Source organism: Clarias gariepinus, chromosome 25, assembly GCF_024256425.1.
Source record: "Clarias gariepinus isolate MV-2021 ecotype Netherlands chromosome 25, CGAR_prim_01v2, whole genome shotgun sequence".
In the NCBI taxonomy this organism is placed as follows: domain Eukaryota; kingdom Metazoa; phylum Chordata; class Actinopteri; order Siluriformes; family Clariidae; genus Clarias; species Clarias gariepinus.
The window spans coordinates 16,614,318-16,632,952 of record NC_071124.1 but is presented as its reverse complement, the minus strand read 5'-3'; the positions used below and the strand labels follow the sequence as shown (position 1 = coordinate 16,632,952).

The 18,635-nt window shown below is 37.3% G+C and overlaps 1 protein-coding gene across 4 annotated transcripts in view; it reads right to left on the bottom strand.

Annotated features, from left to right (window-relative positions):
- LOC128512848 (receptor-type tyrosine-protein phosphatase S-like) overlaps window positions 1-6,626 on the bottom strand; it is a 144,587-nt gene extending 137,961 nt beyond the window's left edge. For all 4 annotated transcript variants that reach the window (XM_053486304.1, XM_053486306.1, XM_053486307.1 and 1 more), the window contains exon 1: window positions 6,336-6,626. The gene's annotated coding sequence lies outside the window, so the exon portion shown is untranslated. The remainder of the gene's footprint in view (window positions 1-6,335) is intronic.
- Window positions 6,627-18,635: the final 12,009 nt, after the last annotated feature.

Below are 18,635 nucleotides of genomic sequence, written 5' to 3'. Positions count from 1 at the left end.
ATTAAAAAGGCTTGGGAAATAGTTTCTCTCAAGCCCAATTAGTATTCGTAAAATATCTTTGATAGGCTGCACCATGAATTAGGAGGAAAAGCACTAAGCACAAAAAAAAATAACGATCCCCACATTCAGCAGGTCTGCCTTTTCCTGACCGGTGCAGAACACTGGCAGCCATCTTATCGCTGTCTCTCACACCATCTCTTGGTGCTGTCAATCAAATTTCCCCAGACGCTTCAAATCAGCCAATCAGATTCTCCGGGTGGTGAAGTGGCAAGGCTGTGATCGTCAAGTGACATTTCAAGGTGCCATCTTGAGATTTGTTGAGATTATATGGCCTGTTTTTATACTGATATGTCCTGGAAATGTGCACCACAAAAAAATGAAAGTAAATTGTATGATTTTACAGGACAACTAAATTACACTAAAGAACCCAGGTACTATATACACCACATTGCTATTGTCATTTTTGTCAAAAATGAATCTATGCCCAGGTTTATCTGATGGTTAAAATCAGTATGAGAACGGCAATCCTATATTAATAACAAGACATACAAGAAGACATCTGCTCATCTATAAAGTAATGTGCTTCCGTTTCCTTTCAGAAAGCTGACTGCATTATTCATGCAGTATTTTTTTTTTCTCAAGACTTATAACACTAAACAACTACAGCTATCCGACATGGTATAGGATATATCTCTACGGGTGCGTTTTCTTATGCTGTGCTGTTACCTGTTGTTGTGATCGATGATATGTGTTGCTTGCAGTTTTGTTTATTAGGCTGTATGGCCTTTTGTCACAAGTTAGTCTTACACAACTTGGTAAACTGCATCATTTGTTTCACTGACCGCTTCGTGGCTTGTGTTTAAAGCACTACAGTATACTAACATTTTCACCAATCCCTGGGCTCTCTCTGTTCTTATTAGAACTATATAACACTTTTGGCTACTGATTTGGTCACTGGAAGGTTCTGTCTTATAGCAATTGTAATAGTTGTAATAAAAGGATTGCAATCTGCGCTTTAAGGTAAACTGGACTTTTAATTGGGCAGAACACAGCTGTATGAGTCAAAAGCTCCTTATATCTGTCCAAATAATCCCCCACTAGACTAATGCACTCATTTCAGCATATCACTTGTGCTTGGAATCCATCAAGGTACAGTAAAAGGTTTTCTCAGTACACTCGCACTTTCTGCACCATGTCTAAAATGCTGGCCTCCCAGGAACTCCTTTAATGGCCCAGACATGAGGAAATAGCTTGGAGCCAGGTCAGGAATAGATGGGGATATGGCAGCCAATTTCCTGTAACATGCAAGTGGTGTTTGTGTGACCAGGTCCCACACACAGACGCCTTTCTTCCGCAAGTTGGCACCTAGATATCCATCAATTTTCAAAGATCAATTGTTCTATTCACAAAGGCATTGAATGAAGTAGGCGCTGAGCCATCTTAGTCGGGATCATCCATCATGGACGTAGGGCCTTCTTTAAAACATTTGCACTATTTGAATGTTTTACGGAGGCGAGTGTCCCATGACAGCACTGTGCTTGAAGTCAATCAGTTTTATGCCATCATTTATTCATTTATTTATTCATTCATTCATTTTCTATACCGCTTATGCTGTTATGTCTAAAACTTATCCCACAACACTTCGAGGCAAGAGTTGTATGCCTTTATTCACAAGAAATGTCAGCACAGGTCCTGGTTTGACTTGAACACTGCTTGCAAGTGCAATGCAAAGGACAAAAGATGCCTAACTTGTTTACAAGGAGCAAAGATGCCTAAAATTGCCAATAATGGACAAAAACATTTTTTGTTTATTTATTTATTTTCTCGGGAAGGGGTTAGGATTCATTTTCTAATATTGCACAATGTCACCAGTTAAGTGACCTTCTATATTTACTCATGTTATCAGTTTAGTTTCATATTTAGAAAGTGAAACTAGACAATAGACATCACGCCATTTCCAGATTTACGTGCTTCGTATCTCTGTCCAGGAGGTCCTCTCTTCAAACTGCAAAATCACATAATATTATTTGAATCCATATATGGAAGTAAGAGCAGCTTGTGCCATTTGGGCCATATGGCTGTGGGTGTGTCTTTTAAATCCATATACAGAAGTCACACTTTTTATATTTACGTAATTTATTTTTTAATCGTTCCTTTGCTCATTTACTATTTATGAATAGTGCCCTGTGTAGTCGTATAAGGCAGCAGGAACATACACTCTCACTAATGAATGCTGTAGAAACACATCACTGTGACCTGCTGTCACATAAACAACCCAACCTTATTATCTGGCATGCCGAAACCGCAAAAATACAAACAATTTTAAGCCGATTTTCTGTATTAAAAACATCACTAGCAATTACCTGTTTGGTTTAATCATCGTTCAACATCTTTTATTTATAAACGCTACAAGTCAAAAGTTTGGAAACACCTTCTAATCCCATTGTCTTTCCGGATTTCTATTTCTTTCTACATTTTAAAACAATGAATCTAATTTGAACAGTTGATATTGATGTGTCTGCTACTGTGTCTGTAAAATATTTGTACCTTAAATATAGCAAGTTCACAGAAATAGAATGTTTGATAGCTAACTAGCAAGAGCTAACCTGATGAGAGTCTTCACAGGAAGCTAGTCAAAGTTCTGAGTAAAATTTCATGTCTATAAATTCTTAAAGCTTTCCAACTAGCCACATACGCTAACCTGACCACATTTCTTAGGGACGTTTAAACACATAATCACAGTAATTTATAACTTTCAATAAAGCTAGCCAATTAGCCAATATAACCAAACCTGTCATAGTTACTCAGGATAAACATTAGGTTATATTTATAAACAAAAATGTATCTGTTTTTTAAGCCCAAACTTAACAGAGTTAATAGAGCGCCTTCATGTATGCAGAGGTTCCACTGTACGTTCTTACGTGCTGATAATCTTCACCGTTTATGCTAGCTAACTTAAGACAATTGTTGTGCTAGTCTAGGCTAGTGGCCCACAGAAATTTCTAGTTTCATATCAAGCTATAATTAAAAAACACACAACCAAGACATCATGAAATTAAAGAATGTTTGCTACACAGAACGAAATTCTTATTGGGAGCCAAGGCTGCAATTAGAGGAAAGTATTTTATTCAGAACAATTTGATATCACCTCTTCCTTTCTTTTCCTGTAATGGATATAAATGGAGAAAGCATTAGCACTTCCTAGGCTCTGTCCTATTTTAAGACGTGAAAGTATCTCTGTGCCATCCTACGATATGTAAATGTTATGTTGCCCTTGCATTCTTATGAGATGTTGGGTCCACTGCAGCAAAGATCTTGACTTTTCTTGGCTTTTCTTCCCGCCTAGGCGATCAGTAATGCGCTTCACAGCGCCCACCAACAGAAGATCAAAGCCAGAGGAATAAATTATTCCTCTCACATCGCACAGTCACTACATTTATAACTCTTGGATCAGATTCTGCTGGAAAAAAGTATTAAAAAACCAAGTGTGTCTAATGCATATTTAAAGTAAACTTTAATATTGAATTTATAATAATTAGTGAATGGGGGAGGGGGGCTGTTAATGAGAAGCTTGAAATGTAAATGCAGTTCAGTTTAAGGCTGGTGTGCTGAATAAGTCAGAAGCCCTTGGACACATGCGTTTCAACTCATTGATTATTCACTCGACAGTGTTACAGTGGTAACAAAGAGTTAAGCAGGAACTGCAGGAGGCAGGTGATTAAAGCTGACTGATTGCAAATGATGAGAAAGAAAGAAACAGAGAAAGAAAGGGGGCTAATTCCCAAATTCCCAACATTTCCAAAACTACTACAGAAAAGCAGCATTTCTACATGGAAGGTACGTAACTGGAACCTTGTCTCATTCAGTTCTTTTGTTCTTCTCTCTAATGACAGATGGCATCCACAGCTCTACAATTTGTGAACATGAGACGGCTTGGTGACTTCAGTGAACTAGTAGCCATAAATAAAAGCTAAGAGGGTAACTGTCCATAAGGTAATCTGTTTTAAATGACCGTTATTATTGATTTTTTTTTTGTCAATACTGTTCATTCTTTAATTTTCTTGTTAATATAAATAGACAGTGAGCTCTTTTGTTTTGCTTACATGCAAAAATTTATAAGAATTTGCCAGTGCCATAACTTGTATAATATTAATACTTTTTGTTTTTACAAAAAGATAAGAATTTGCCAACTATTGCATTCACAGTCAGCTAGTGAAAAAAATAATGCTACAATACCACCCTCCTGCTACAATCCATCATGCCATAACGTCTACTTAATTCACCAAACAGTAGCTGATGAAAACACAAGGTAGATTTGGACATTTGGATAGAAACATACACAGTAAATCATGCTTGACCTCTTTCTTTACTCCGAGACAGTTTCATTCTCGCTCTTAAAAATCAGTATCCAAGTGTCATATACTGTATGCATGTAACCTTATCATTACACCAACACTCATCTCATTATGGTGATGTGAAAATAGTCGCTACGCATGATAGAAGCTCATTGGGGGATTCTGACAGGATGCTCTCCCACTCATGTACCACAAATAACCCACAGAAAACGTTATAAAAAGCCTAAAGGCCCACTCTCTACTGATTGTCATCATTCCGGCCTCGCACCACATCGCTTTGAATGAGTAATGTACAAAAAAGGTGAATAAAGGGGAAAAAGACTGAGGAAGCGGAAAGGTGTCCAAACACGGGTAAGACAGCGCGAGTTTCTCAAGACACAAGACACAATGCGTTTGACTCACTGAGCACTGAGATTTGCATCATATCATAAATTGGCACTTTCTCCCAAGATCTAGGCTACTATGACGGACAAAGAAAAAAAGATTAGCACAAACCTATTCTCACCTTATAATAAAAAAAAAAAAGTTGCATAATTTTAGGGGTACTCAGGTTTTTTAAAAATAAATTAATTCTGACTTAGCCTGGAGACATTACCAGAACTCATGAAACTAAAAAAAAAATGACATATAAAAATATAACACTTTTCAGTTTGGATTTTGTACCAATCGATCCTGTCATTTGTAATCAGTAAAGCAATTCAGTATATTTCTTAAAAATATACTGTCTTAATATACAGGTGCTTAATAACGTAATGAGGCAAGCATCACCTCTGTATTAGTAGTGTGTAAACATCGGGGACTGAACCACATCACCATGGCAGGTTTGCACTAAATTAATAAACAAATTTCTTAGCATTTTTCATTTAGTAAAAATAAATGCTTTTTTTATTTCTTTTCTGCTACACGACCTGATATTTAATGTCTAAAAACATATCCTCTGGCACAAGCAGCTGAGTATTTCCCATTATATTTAAATTATAAATACAGTTCTGAAACATTCTGTGTAATATTCGTATAGACATGGTTCCTGGACAGACCAATATTTTTATGTACACCTACAAATGTGTATGATTATATTTATATTTGCAAAACCCAATAAAAATACTGATTAACACAAACAAACAAACAAATCACCATTTCTGTGGGGTTTTTTTTGTTGTTGTTGTTTATTGCATAAACAATGCTGCAGTTTGATCTCAAGTGAACCCCCCCACACACATTATACCATATGAATGAATTATAATATGCCTAATGAACCCCTGGGGTATGAGCTATAATTTCGGAATAAACAGTCTTGAGATGATGCAGCAGTGCATTAGATTATTGATCTTCTGCATTATTACACACATAATCTTCAGGATATTATTTTATAGCGTTAATATACCTTTTTTTAAAAAAAAGATAATCATAGTGGTTTAACTTGACGCCTTGCAAACCCAAATTGCATTGAAGAAAAGCCAGCTAGGGCAGAAGTTAATGGAGTCTGAAATGAAGTGAAATTGGAACAAAAGGCCCCGCGTTGGTGAGCGTGCATGAGTGAAGCTCCCCGGTGGATTATAACGCGAACAATGAGCGCGCGCGCGGCTCGTGCTGCTGGGTGGCAAAAGCACCGGATGCGACTGACGAACAGAAAGCGAGACAGAGAGAGAGAGAGAGAGAGAGAGTGCATAAGAGCATCCCATAGTGCACGGCCAATATAAAGAACACTGGTGCACATTATAATCCTAAAACAAAGCTCATCCATAATCACGTGCATTACGTTGTAAAACAAAGCATAAGGCTCTCGCATCACGTTTTTGAACCTATTCTTTGTGTAAATTATATTACGTGAATAAAAAATAAATGCTAAATTAGGGTGGGGTGCGTTAAAATAAAATGCAAAACACACACACACACACAAGCTAAACATTGCATGTATTAACATTATTATTAAAATATAGCTTCTCTGTCGTTTTCGTCATTTAATGCAAGGCCGTCTACCTTTGTTGTCGCTCCGTTTGCAGCGTTGGGACAAATTCATGTGTGCTCGCGCTTCATGTCCGTCAGCGCGAGCGGCTCCGGAGCGTAATTCCGCGTATCGGGACACCGAGACAGAACAGAGAGACTGAGAGAAAGAGAGAGAGAGATAGACTGAGACAGAGACTAAGAGAGACAGTGACTCAAAGCTTCCGGAGTTGCAGGTTAAAGTCTTTTTTTTTTCGACACCGTTATCTCCGCGCCCCCATTTTCCCGCACAGGCTTTCACAAGGCTGTACGCTCGAGCGCAGAATAGGAGGTGGTTGATGTCATCGATACTCCGAGGTAAGAAAGCTGTCTCTCTCCTCCTTGATACCCTCCCTTACCTCCAAGCCCCGCCTCCTTTATTCGGTCACGTGACGGAAGGCGCGCAGCATCCTCAGGAGAGAGGCTTGAGCAGACTGAGAAACAATTAACGAGCTCACACTCGGTTTTTCTCCAAGCTCAGAGCGCTAGGCATGGACTAAGAGTGAACAAAAAAAAAACATTTATCCCACTATCGAGTGTGGGGTTTTATTCCAAATGTACTTATTATCCCAAAAACACTACACTAGATGGAATTCTAATCCATTAAAAACCCTATAGCACTGTGGCCTTGCATCTCCATGGTCAAGGGTTCAATTCCAACCTTGGGTAAGCATACATGATGTTTGCATTATTTCCCCGTGCCTTTTGGGTTTCCTCTGGAAACCTGTACCCTGCGATGGATTGTCACCCTTTCCAGGGTGTACCCCTTCTCGTGCCTATCCCAGGAGGATTATAGCACGAGGCCCCCCATGAACCTGTACAGGTCTGTTCCCATAGTAAATTATTTTTCTTATCACAGGGGTAGTACCACTTACAATGTACATGATACATGGTAAAAGATACATTTACTGTGTATCTTTTACCTGGAAATGTGCATATAGTTCACTGGTCTCAACAATTGAATGTACTAATTAAAAGGTACAAGACGGGATCAGTTATTTTTCAAGTATCCTACATTGATCAGACGTAGCATTAAAACCACTGACAAGTGGAATGAACAGCATTGATTAATTCATTATAGAGAAACCTGACAATGAGGTAAGAAATAAGCAGCAACCGAAGAGGCAGTTCTCATAGTTGATGTTTTGAAAGTAGGAAAAATCACCAGGCATAAGGATAGATCTCACAAAAGACCTGCTGTAGTACAAATTGCTAAAAACATTACCTGTCCAAACTCTGTCCACTGTTACAAGTGTCTACAATTGATGCATTAGTATCAGTGATGGAATGATGCATCACGTATGATCCATGAACAGCTTGTCTCATAACTTAAACGACTTAAAGGATCTGCTGCTAATGTGTTGGTACCAGCTACTACAGCAAATCTTTAGAGGGTTTCTGGAGTCCATGACTTAAAGGCTCAGACTTGTTTTGGTGGCACAATGGGACCACCAAAAAAAGTGTAGTTTCATGAGGAAATGTTAACCATCAAAAAGCGTGCTTTTTTTAATTAATTTTTTTAGAGCAGCACATTTATAAAGCTGGCGATAAATCCACAGATTATGCCCTTTGTCTGAGTAAGTTTGAGTAAGTTACAACTCATACAGTATAAATACTGTGTATGTCTTGGTCTAGTTCAGTACAAACAGTCCAGAAGTTGTCCAGAAGACAATCATAAATACCCTCCACAAGAAGGGTAACCCACAGAAGGTCAATGTTGAAAGGGCTGGCTTTGGAAGAGTGCTGTTTGGAAGCATATTCATAGAATGTTAACTTGAGGGAAAAAGTAGGGTAGGGAAAAGTGCACAAGCAACAGGGATGACAGCAGCCTTAAGAAGATCTCCATGGAGAGCTGATTCCAGAAGTGAGGTTGGAGTCAGTGCCTCAAGAGCCAGCACATACATATCCTAATTTGTTCCAGGAAATGGGCTGCATCTGTTGCATTACTAGTATCAAACCTCACTTGACCCGAAACAATGTCTGAAGCATCTTACTGGGTCTAAGGATTAAACAAGTAGAATGTTGCTCAGTAGCCCACTTTTAAGATGAAATTTTTTTTTGAATTTCTAGAGAAAAGAGAGGGACAGAATCCATGTTGTTTGAAGATGAGGAACATCCAAGCCAACAATACAGACCAGCTGAAGGCTGCTATTAAAGCAACCCAGTCTTTAATGATGCCTCAATCACACCACATCAACACAGTAACTCATGCTAAAAGATCTGTGAGCAAGTGTTGAGCGCATAAATGAACATAAGTATTGTAAGTCCTTTTTCAATTGATCTCTGAAAATATTCAAATATTTGAGCTATAGATTGTTATATTTCTTTTATGAGCTGTAAGCTCTAATCATTAAAGCAAAAAAAAAATAAAGCATTAAATTTTTCTTTACATGACATAAATCTAGGAGAGTTTCAGTTCTTAAATTAAGTAATACATATTATTACTTCAATATTATTAAAAAGAGAAATAACTTTTTCACAATGTCCTAATTTGTTAAAATGCACTGTACTGGTATGGTTTTAGGTGTTCAACACAAAGAGCTCGAGATCAAATTCTGGAGCTGTGATGATCAGCAGCACTTCGTCCTGTGCCTTCAAGCTGTCTTCAGTCATAACAGCCACATTTAAAATGAAAAAGAAAAAATCACAGCAACCTATAATTGAATTCGCACATTTGGCATTAATGGGTTAATGCACCTAATGTGGTATAATATGAACGGCATGATATCATCACACGGGGCTAACTGCAAATGAGTGACAGCAAATGAGTGATCACTTTCATAACACATTCTGCCAGTGAACGATGATCAGAACATACGCTTACTACAGTATAACTCTTAGAAATAGAACTTTATCTTCAGCATGATATGGATAAAAGCTTCAACCCAAAAATCTTAAATGTAGCTGCTTACAGCTGAGCCTCCTACTGTATGTCCACAATGTACTTTGCTTGTACTCTTTGCATTTATTTCTAAGGTAATAGTAAGTATTAGGTCATACTTTTTGAGATAAACAAATGATGTTTGAGGTGTTTGCACAATGTCATAGTTTACACAATGTCATTTATTAATTATAATATATAGTGCGGTAACCTTGTAGAATTAATGCGACTTGGTTGAGTGAAATATATTTAAGATCAATTAAAATATTTGTGCGATTTAGATATCTGCACAAACAATTTGAGTTCCTGATTAAGAAGTAATATACTACAAGCTTAGTCCTTTATAAGTTCTTATTCCTTTTTACAAATATCAGTTAGGAAATATAATCTTGTGCACCCTACATAATTATTTTGAATGTAATATACTGTATTCCACTTGTAAGTAACATTTGACAAAACTTTCCGGCATAAAATCATATAGTTATATAAAGCATTTTAAGATAGAGTTGAAAACAGTGGTGCCACCTCTATGTTACCATCTATTTTAGTAAACCTACTAATCCAGCATAAGGCTCTAATATTTAGATACTACTGGAGACCATGTAATTAGGTTGCTTGGATGAGTCCGGCTGGAGCTGGAGCTTAACCACACAGGGCGTCAGGTCTGCAATGAACAGGGCAGGGCACGACACGTCTATACATACAGATGCAGATTAAAGGTGGGGTGTTGCATGTTATACCAATATTAAATAAAGCCATGTGCAGTTTTGAGATCTTGCCATTGGTGTGGCTCGCTCTTTATTTCTGTTCTCCTTTCATTGTTTTAACATATTTGAATTCTTCGGTTAGGACCAAATCTAAATTTAAGTCCACAGTTCTGGTGAGCATACTTCATTTTTCCCCCACAGTCCAAAAACATGTAGATTAGGCTACGGAAAAAACTGGCATTTCCCAAATTATAGGATTTGGACCTGGACATCACATCCTAAAGTGTTGTAGTTTTTAACTTAATAATAAAAATAATTAAAATTATGTAGTTGTAATTAAGAATTTAACATTGTGAAAGCCCTCGACTTGGGTTAGTTCCTGCCATCAATTGCGTGTTATTACCTTTGTCTCTCCCTCTCTCTTAGCAACTCGTCATTTCGCCATGAAAGTGCAAAGCCCTCCATCGTAAACACTTAAAGAAAGAGGTTCACCTCTGATTGTTGTGAAAAACTTGGCATTGGAGAATTCTAAAAATGTTAAATGTTAAACAAAATGTCATAACAGAAGCATTTCCAAGTAACATCCGTTACTGAGTGTTTTTTTAATCCACTTATCCAGAGCATCAACATCATCAAGTCCCTGGCTTACGAAGTAAAAAAAAAAAATCATCACCACTCACCACCATGAAGACAAGATAAGGGGTGCATGAGATGTATGATGTATGCTCTCACAGCAAGTATTGCTATATAAATGGTGAAGAATTGATGAGAGAAAGGGGAACGTACTGAAGTTAATATAATACAAAGGAAGATATTTAATAAAAACACTAACAGTTAGAAATCTGTGATGTTAAAAAAAACAATCGATATAATAGGACCAAACAGACTTGCAAAATATGCACTGTTATAAAACATATTAAGCCTAAACAGATGAGATAACAAATTGCTGAATTTAACAATAGACATGAAAGACTGAAATCGAAAAACCCTTGTGTTAAGTGCGCTTTTTCAGACAAGACAAAATTGAAATATGATTGATGTAAGATAACTGGTGTTTCCCAGATACATTAGCAGATCCAGGCCTCTTATGATCCATTTTATTCTTTGACAAATATAAAAAACAGGTTAGAAGTGATGCTGCGAAATAAAAGCCATAACTACACAGCTCAGAGCAGATGAAGAATAAGAAAGAAGAATTGAGCAAAAAGCTAAAAATAGACAACGGTCGTGAGTTTTTTTTTTTTTTTTCAGCTGGTGGCTTCTTTCAGAGGGAGAACATGGTAGAACAGTTTGTTCGTGTTGTAGAAAAGCTGTCAGAGCCGATCTTTGTTCTTTCAAATTGCATCACGCTCTCTGAGAGGACAGAAGCCTGGTACTGTCAAAGTCAGACACAAAGAAACCAATTTTGTCTCTTTTTTGGTAAATGACAAAATCTCATTTGTCTTGAGGCTTGTGAGAAAAATCTGTGGTCTACCGCCACCTTGTGGATATGTAATTGTAGACTGTTGGTGACATTTCAGAAGTCTGAGAGGTGACCAGGAGTACATAATGCAGCATCAAAAATGATGAAAGTGCAAAGGTTGGCTTGATGTTAATCCACTTCAAAGGGTGAAGAATATCTGGGTAACTAAAAAACTAAATCACACACTGCTCCTGGTATTTCAGTTTAGTATCTAATTTGGTATATCAATCAATGCAACTAATAAAAGGATCTACTTTTAAGGATGAACTATTAAAGATTATACAAATTCCACATCAGTAATGTCCTTTGATCCACATCATCCATAGTGTACTGTAGTAGCACTTTGTTTGTCTGTGCAAAGAGTATGTCGCTGGTGTGTCACATGTAACAAAGTAGAAAATATCGAATTAAAATTGGATTTTATATATATATATATATATATATATAACTGGGTATGTTTAACTAAGCTAGCCAGTTTAAACCATCAATGCCCGTTACATAAGTATCATCGACTCGGAAGTAAGTGGAATTCTGGATTATTGAAAATTTTATAAAGATTAAATGAAGGTTTTCAGGCAAAACTGTATAGCTCCTTTAAAAACAAAAATAATTCGAACAAGTAAAAAAAGAGATTAGGGTAATGTCTAATGTTTTAATACATGAGGTTTTTAAGCATCAACCATTACTTTTTACTTAAGTATATTATTGGCTGAATACATCCACATTTTATTGAGTAAAAATGTAAAATTCTGTTGTTCTCAATCATCCTTCCTGGCTAAAATGTGATAATATATCATTTTTACATCTTATATATTACACTTTTTTTTCTACTGGAAGACATTTAAATTAATTACATACGACAATAAGTGATCGGTCCTAACCCGTTCATTAAATCAACTTCAGTAACTTCTTCAGTCAAAATTTTGGGATCTGGAGCCCATGCCAGGCGTGAGATGGGAATCCACCCTGGGATGGGATGGAACGGCAGTTGATCACAAGCCACTATACACACCCACACATTCAGACACAGAGGCAGTGTGCTGTATCAAAGCCAGTACTCGGATGGTTTTGGAAAATGACACAAAACTGGAGGACCTACACAGACATAAAGCAAAAAAAAAAAAAAAAAAAAACAGTAACCTGAGCTCAGGATCTAGTTGATCTTTAATTCAGATCAACCTAATTAATTGTACATCAAACCTCAGAAACATTTAACTAGTAGAAATCTCACCATCTGTTATCATCTCATTGCTTATTTAAAATGAAAAACCATTAGCGGTGCAATCAATTTCTCCATTTTATTAAGATGATAGATATTTAGACATAGATCCTTATTAGAACCTAATAGTAAAAAGTAGTAGTAGTACGTGTTTACAATCTTGCCATCATCTGTTTGGTTCGACCCAGTTTGATGCACTGTACTGTATATACTGCACATACAGTAACTCTATCTACATACAGAAAAGCCCCCATAGCTGATAGAGAAAAGTCAATCCATGAGAACAATGGAACTGTCTGTAAACCTCTAGAGACTTAAAATATAAAAAATATACTGAAGCTATAAATGTCCTGAAACTCAGAATTCTAGTAGGGTTAAACAGAAGATGGTTTGGAACCGTTAGGACTCGAGCTGGAGTTCAGCCAAACTGACGTACTGAAGGGAAAAATGGTGTGAACTCTGCGACATGATCAAACCTTTATGGTAGCATGACCAGACAAAAACCCCTAATTAAAAAAAAGGTCAACATTCCTTTAATCTCTTTGCTGAATGCCAAACATTACATCTGGAGAAAACCAGGTACTGTTCATTACCAAGATGTAATGTACAGTACAGTATGCGCATGCGCATCATATAGCTATGGATAAATTTGACAATAGATTTGATAATGGATCTATTTAGAGCAAAAACTGAACATTAAGTGCATCAGGGCACTCAGTTCTCTCACTCAATAAATTGAGATAAGCTTGTACAGGGTTGTGGTGGGCCTGGAGCTTATTCATGGTACTCGCGCACTACAAGCATTTTGAAAAGCATCAATTAAAACAACCTGCATGTCTTTGGACTATGGGAGGAAACCCACCAAGCACAGAAAGAACTTGCATGTACCAAGGCAGGATTCAAACCCCTGACCCTGGAGGTTAAAGGCCACAGCACGAACTACTATGCCACTAAGCCGCATACTTCTGTCTGACTGATTGTATTATTATGTCAGACTGTGTGCATGAGCGCTTGTGTGCCCTGTGATGGATTGGCAGCCTGTCTAGGGTGTACCCTGCCTAGTGTCCCATGTCCCCTGGGAAAGGCTCCAAGCCTCCCGCACTATATCACTTGTACAGGATAAGTTATATAGGTTCCTCTAAGGGTTCCTTCCTTGTTTATTCTCAGGGAGTTTTCCCTTGTCACAACCTTGCTCATTAGGGGTCTATGTTGCTTGGTGACCATTTCTATTTGTTAAAACTGCTATACAAATCAAATTGGAGGCAAAATTGAGAAATAACCGAATCTAGTTTTTAAATGGATATGATACTCTAAAGTCAGATGATCAGTTGTAAAGAGATTTATGTCCGGTTATTTTTCAGACATAAAGCATTTGATCACTAACTCAACTGTTGCCATGGAAGAACAGACAGAAAAGAGACAGCGGGGGTTAGAGAACCCTAAAATAGCCAAGGAAACACCGTGATTACCAGGGCAGACCACCTCCTGAACACACACATTCCCTCTGACATTCGACACACACTATTTATACCTTAAGCACTGATGTGGAAAGATCGTCTTTCTTCGTCTAGCGTAACAAACGTTAGGCAGGATCTGCTCACATTCAAAGGGTGAAGTCTGAGAAAAAGATAAAAATGTAAGTGTGGGTGTGAGTCATGCGAAACTGCTCTTGGATAAGACATAGATGGGACTGAGAACGAGAAAAAAAAGGAGAAAACTCAAAGAAATTCAGAAGGAAAGAGTGAGAGAAAGAGAAAAATGTTGAATTGATGTATTTAATTGAATGGCAGTCATTAACTGCAGAGATTTCCTCAATTCTTACAGACAAGATCCGCGAAGAATGGTTAGAAAGAAATCTGTATGTTAGGCCCTTGAATTGATTTTTTACAAATGTATTCATTCTTCATAATAAGTTGACCAAAAGATAAAGATATACAAAAATAAAATACAAAAAATAGCAAAAGAGAAACGAGCATACGCTGATGGTGTGTTTAGGGCGAAGCCGCCAGTCGATCGGCTCTAAAAGACACAGTGACATAAGGTAGCAGACGTTCTGTTCCTGACCTTGATTAGAAATTTTGATTAGAGAAAAAATATTAATATCTTCTTTTTTGCAGAAAATTTAGAGTATATATGGTATACATTTTGGGCTTAAATAAATTATTTTAAACAGTATTATAGCCATACACTAGCCTTGCACACACTGAAACGAAAAAAATAATCTCCGTAAGACAGGTTTGATAAATGATCACATAGTGGTCTCGAATTCAATTAAACCCAGCTGTGAAATTAAACCCAGAGAAAGAATGAGAAAATTACTTTTTGGTTTGATAACTAATGAGTTTTGTCAGGTGTTCTGCAGCCAATAACAGACGCAGGGACTAAAGCTAGACATTATGCCTGAACCTCACTGATCATACAAACCTTTTCCACCCTCACAATTAGTGGTCAGAAAATCCTGCACAGAGTTATAAGTTCATCGTCCTAAGCACACCTCATCCCTAATATGCCGCAAGCAGATCTTACCTCAGATTCAGCCCATGTCCTGGGCAGTTTCAGCTCTTTAAATCTGTATAAAGTTAAATTTAAAATACTGTATAAAGACCCTTTGAGAATAAAAGCACCATGCACAAATAAATCCAGCTGTCTACCCACATCATGCATCCTTAATTTCAGTAATAAACAGCTGCCAGAAAGCCCAAAAAAAAAATAATAACTGTCTAAATCCTCCGAGCAGAAATACAAGAACGTTTCCTGGAACTTAATTAACCGACAGACCAGTGTCTCCCAGTTCAAGATCTTCATGTGGATGTTTAATAGAATTTTCTGATTTTTCTATAACACTAATGTGCCAGTGCACAAAGAACAAGAATCACTTATCAAGCAAACTACCACAACCAGTCATTTTCCATTTCTTAGTTTCCTTGCTCAACGAACAATATCATATATATATATATTGATTGGTAAACTGTCCAGTAAATGAGCAGCGTAAAGTTATCTTGGATGTCAGGACACAAAAAAGAATAGTTAGGAACAAGGGAATACAACCTGAACAAGGTTTGTGATCAGGTCGGTTTTGCATGTCATGACCGTTCACTTTTATAAAATGACTTTTATTTGACTCTACTTTCTTCTCCAAATGAAACCCAAATGAAAATCACAAAGAGAATATCCTAAGGCAGCAGTGCTAATTTATTTTGTCTGTATTTATGTCCTGTATTTTACTACAGGATTTAATTATATTTATTTGTGTTTCCAGTATTATTCTATGATTTTATCCTACCTTGTTTTAATATAGTACAGTATGTTCGTATTACAACCGGTTAATTGATCTCAGACTCTGTATATTGACTACTCATAAAGCATCTGATGCGTTAAAAACCCCCTCTTAGTGAATTACACCCACCAATCTGTCTAGGTCACCTAGTTCTAGGTTGTTGGTTTTTTTTTTATATATCTTTACATTTAATTCTATGAACATTTTGTTTAGTAATGTAGATTTAATGGAGTGGTTGAGGACTTAAGGGTCCAGGTGTGGCCAGCTGTTTACAGGTCTATACTACCATTATTTCCCATGTGTCCATTTTAAGCAAAACCAAGCCAGTACAATAACAAATTTATGATACGCACAATAGGCATTATCACAGGGAGCTTTATATATTCCTACTGAGCTATCCAGCTCACAAGCCAGTGTAGTCTCAGTCCCATGCTGAGGTCTAGATCCTAATAGGTAACAGCATTCATGATTTTTAAACATTCTGTACATTTTGATTGATTGAACACACCTGATCCAGATAATCAGCAGTGAGTAGTGCGAGGATAATTGGAAACATGCAGAGCTGCAGCTCTCGAGGACCAGGGTTGGCTACCCATGCATGAATGATTTTGATCGGATTGAAAAAAAATCTATGTTAAAGGTCCATGTAAATGTACCATGACTGGTTTTCAACCCCTGGATCAGAGATTCCAGAGAAACTGTTTACATAAAGGGTTGATCTGATAAGCTTTGCAGTTATGTGCAAAATGTAACATTTTAAATATTAAAATTTATTCTGCCAGAAACATGGCATAGAAAGAAGCATTTTCCACCAAGGTTGAGGTTAGGTTAGACTTTTGCATTATAATTGAGTTTCGTCTATGATTGGTTAAAGGCTTTGCTACAAATGCATTGTGTTTGCACAGATTCTTTGCAATGTTTCAAAGGGCAAGTCAATCAGCCAGACACCCAGTGGATGAAAATCAGCAAAAACTTTTTTTCTAGACTTTCTGAGATAGAGTGTTTAATATTGATTTAGGAGCAAGGCCTTACTCACCTCTTGTGCCTTTAAAAGCCACATGAAGCATATGATCTACACTATTTTCCTTTTCAGGAACAGTCCACTCCCATCAGGATAAAAACGTTTCATCATAGTTTCACCAAAAGTGGTCGATCAGAAGGACCTTGTATTGATTTGCAGTCACGTCTTGTGTAGTAAACTGTAATATAAACCATGTCACACCAGAACACAGCCACTACTTCACCCCTAATTTGTCACAATTTGTCACCTGTGGAGGTTATATCACAGCAATGGATAGGGGGCAGCAGTAAGTGAAAGATCAGGTTGAATTCAGACATGTGCACATTGTGCCCTGCCATTGTATAAACAATGCAAATGCTCCTTGTTAGCTACACTGTTAAGGGGGGAGCCTACTGTATTTCAGTAGACTTAGGCCAAAAGGCAGGGTACGCTCTAAACAGGATGCCAATCCATTGCAGAGCGCACACATACAAACACTCGCACACTCATTCACACACTACGGGCGATTTAAGAATGCCAAGAAGCCTAATTTGCATGTCTTTGGAATGTGGGAGGAAAGCGGAGTACCAAGAGGAAACCCAGCAAGCACGGGAAGAACATGCACACTCCACTCACACAGAACGCTTGGAGGGAATTGAACCTGAAGGCGCAAGGAGACAGTGTTAACCACTGAGTCACCATGCCGCCAGTATTATTTTAATACTGAAAAAATATATATATTTATATCATCATATTATTTATACTGTATTTTTCTGCTTTCTTTGGTTGCATACATTATTACCTAAAATGACAGTAATTTATTGTAATCAAATGTGTAACTCATTAGATTAACCTTTTTGTCCATTCCAAAAAAAAAAAAAAATTTTCTTTGATGTTTTAAAGCAAATGATATTAGTTTTATATTGACTTTTTAAAAGATTATCCACACACAAATGCAGGGATGTTTATAAATGACAGACGCTTTGCTTTTTGCAGATTCGTCAGTGTGTAAATAAATGTAGTCACAAAATACAACTGTATGTGGATTACTAAACACATTTGTCAATCACGTGACATGTACTGTATATGTGGATTATGAAACTGTTCTGTCTCCATTCCTTCCTTGTTATTACCACCAAAGACTAAACAGTTCCACAGATGATGCAAACAATGCACCCATTTCAATGGTAAGTCTCCAGTGTTAATTTCCATATACCCAGTTAACTAAATGTGTATAAGAACCACTGTTAGGGGACGTTACTTTTTAAAGTAACTAATTACATTACAAAATTACTGTCATTAAAAAGTAATCATTTATATTACAGTGTTACTTTCTGATAAAAGTAACTCGAGTACTTTTCCATTGCAGAAAATGAAAACTCCTTTGTGATTCCTCATGCATGTTGTTTTAGTCAAGACCTTTATAATTATTCTACCGTCATCATTTAGTGCAGTTTGGCCCATAATCTGTTAACTACTAATAACCCCTATGCGGTTTCATGCGGTGGCCATAAAAACGGGTTATCACGATTCACAGCGAGTTTTGCCGCTGTGATTAGGTTTCCATCTTTCCGCGCGTCGATCCTTGCGGAAGCTCGCGGACGTTGCAGAACTTCGCGGAACGACGGACAGTCACTTGCGGTGCCTAACACCACATCTCACCTATGCGTTAATGGGTATAACAGCAGGAATAACAGAGGGGCATGGGGCTTGTAATACAACTTTCACACACACACACACACACACACTAA